The following is a 2,867-nucleotide window of genomic DNA, read 5'->3' as shown; positions in this document are numbered from 1 at the left end:
GATTAAATGCAGGCACACAAAAACACACCACACCACACCATCTTAATCAAATACAGGTCAGAATTGGCCAGCGTCACTGTTCTCCTTTCATCATGGGTTGTTCATGCTTCCTTTGCTTTTAATCTCTCTCACACACACACACACACACACACACACACACACACACACACACACACACACACACACACACACACACACACACACACACACACAGAGTAAAGGTGTAGTTCATCCAAACAAGAAAATTCTGTCATTATTTACTCATGCTGAACCAAATTCCTTACATCTTTCTTTCCTCTGTGGAAGCAAGACTTTCTGAATAATATCCTGGTCATTTGAAGTAATGAAAGTGGATGAGGACATGTGCTGTCAAGCTCTAAATAAACACCATATAAAGTGACTCATAAGTCTTGTGTGCTTGTGCTATATTGCAAGTCTTCAAGTCATACTGAAGTCAAATAATAGCTTTCAGTTAGAAACAGGCTAAATTTAACTTCCATTCCTTCTCGCCTTCACAATTTGAGAACAATAATCATTCTTTTGAGTCAAACCTTTTGAATTAATTGCTTGATTCACATGACAGTGAGTTAGTGGTGAAATACATATTTTTGGGTGGACTATCCTTTTAAAACTCAGCGGATACACATGCACATCTGCACATACAGTTGTCAGTCTCCTTCGCACACTCAAACTGAAAACACTAATTATTTTGTGTCTTACTGAGTGAAATAGGAAATAGAAAGCTGAATACTGAATATTCAACATCAAAGTGTGGGTCTAAATAAATGGTTGAAAAATAATAGAGGTCAGGAAGAACCTCTATTGATAGAGCTTTATATCAAAAGTAAATGAAGGAATTGCAGCTCAGGGTGAATGATATGGGAGTAACTGACCTTTCAAGTAACTAAAGTCTTCGGTTAAACTGAGAGCCAAATTTCTTATCCACAGAATTTGACAAAGCTTTTTTCAATGGTTCTCACCCTGGTCCCTGGTTTGCTTTGAAATTATGGTCCAATGAAACCCATCATTTTTTATTCTAATCTGCAGTGTATTGTTCTGAAATCAGATCTAACAATGACCAAGTGAAGAATGGTCTACAGCTACCATTAATCACAGGGTATACTTAAATGCATAGTCAATAATAAATAAATGAATGAATGAATAAATAAATAAATAAATAAATAAATAAATAAACTGGTCTCAGCCATAGGGAAAATGTGTCTGTCTTTCGTTTCTGAGGCTTCACAATATATATATATATATATATATATATATATATATATATATATATATATATATATATATATATATATATATATATGTCTACTGCTAAGGACTCTAATGCCCGAGTCACCCGTTGGTTCCTGGATCTACAGGACTTCTGCTTCGGAGTGGAGTATCGAGAAGGGAAACTCCAAGGTAATGTTGACGCCTTGTCCCGCAGGGAGGAGTGCCTATGGTCTGTCGCTCCTGGCAATAGCCTGGAGCTGAGGGGGGGAATGTGTGGCACGCCAAGGTTGGAGAAAGGAGCCCAGGAGCAAAGAAGTTAGTCCCAGCTGGGAAAAATCATCAATTATGAATACTTCCACCTGTTCACCCTTCAAACATGGAACCACTCACAGCTGTAGCCAATAATGGCCCATGGAGGTCACTATAAATCTGGGGATCTATGCTTCACTTAAAAAAGAGATGGTCCTGGGTGCAGACAACCCCAGCACAGGGTGAAGAAGCACAGGGTGAAGAAGCACATGGTGAAGAAGCACATGGTGAAGAAGCACATGGTGAAGAAGCACATGGTGAAGAAGCACATGGTGAAGAAGCACATGGTGAAGAAGCACATGGTGAAGAAGCACATGGTGAAGAAGCACATGGTGAAGAAGCACATGGTGAAGAAGCACATGGAGGTGAAACTGGATGAAGATAAAGAAAAGACACAGTTAACCTTGTAACCTCTGCTTTACCAACTTTGCCTTTCGTTTTTCCTGTCTTCCCCCTTCAAGGAGGCCTAGGGTTCAAGCAGATGGTAGGAACGCAGCTGTCACGAGTACCCTAGACCGGGAAGAACTTTCCAATTCGGATCCCTTTTGGCCATCCTATATATTTTTTGTTAAATAAAAGGCAGTTTCTGTTAACCCTGCCCCCGTCTCTCTTGTGGTTGTGTTTTGTGGCAGCTGAAACCTCTCCTTGCTTTTGGGCGTGTCACTATATATGTATATGTATAAATGAGAGAGAGAGAGATGAACATTTGATCTCCAATTTGCTCCAGTTCAACTTCAAGCACTGTACAGTACATTCAAGTTAATGTATGACTGAATTAAAATCCTTCTGAGCAAATAAATATTTCTTTCCTATCAGATGTGATCATTACCCGTTACTTCTGTACATCACAACCAAAGATGCTGATGACAGAGTCCTTCTGGTTGTGATCTGCTTTTACTGGAGTCTTTGTGTTTCTATGGCTGAAAATTTTCTGGTAGTGAAGCATGAAGTACACTCTGTAAATGGAAAATAACTTAAATCCACTGCTTTGAGTCTCAAAGGGCAGAACTGGAGAGCTTTTTCTAATCCATTGCTGATATGGTTACAGTGCATTCGCCTCCACTCTCAACACAATTACCACTATCAAATGTAAAGCTGGCCCATTCTGACATCACGACAGGAAGACTAATGCATAGTGGACAGAACTGAGTGCAACACATATGGTGAAGTCAACATTTGCCTACAGATATTGAAGGATGTAAACAAAGACACATATGGTTGGTCAGAAAGCACATAATAGCCAGCTGTTGTCATGGTGGGATCCAAAAAGGAAAATATTGGTGTTGTGAGAGAAAATGGAGAGAAAATAAGAAACAGAGAGAGAGAGA

The sequence above is a fragment of the Rutilus rutilus genome (assembly GCF_951802725.1).
Source record: "Rutilus rutilus genome assembly, chromosome: 5".
NCBI lineage: Eukaryota > Metazoa > Chordata > Actinopteri > Cypriniformes > Leuciscidae > Rutilus > Rutilus rutilus.
The sequence above is the reverse complement of the archived record's forward strand: the minus strand, read 5'-3'. Positions refer to the sequence as shown.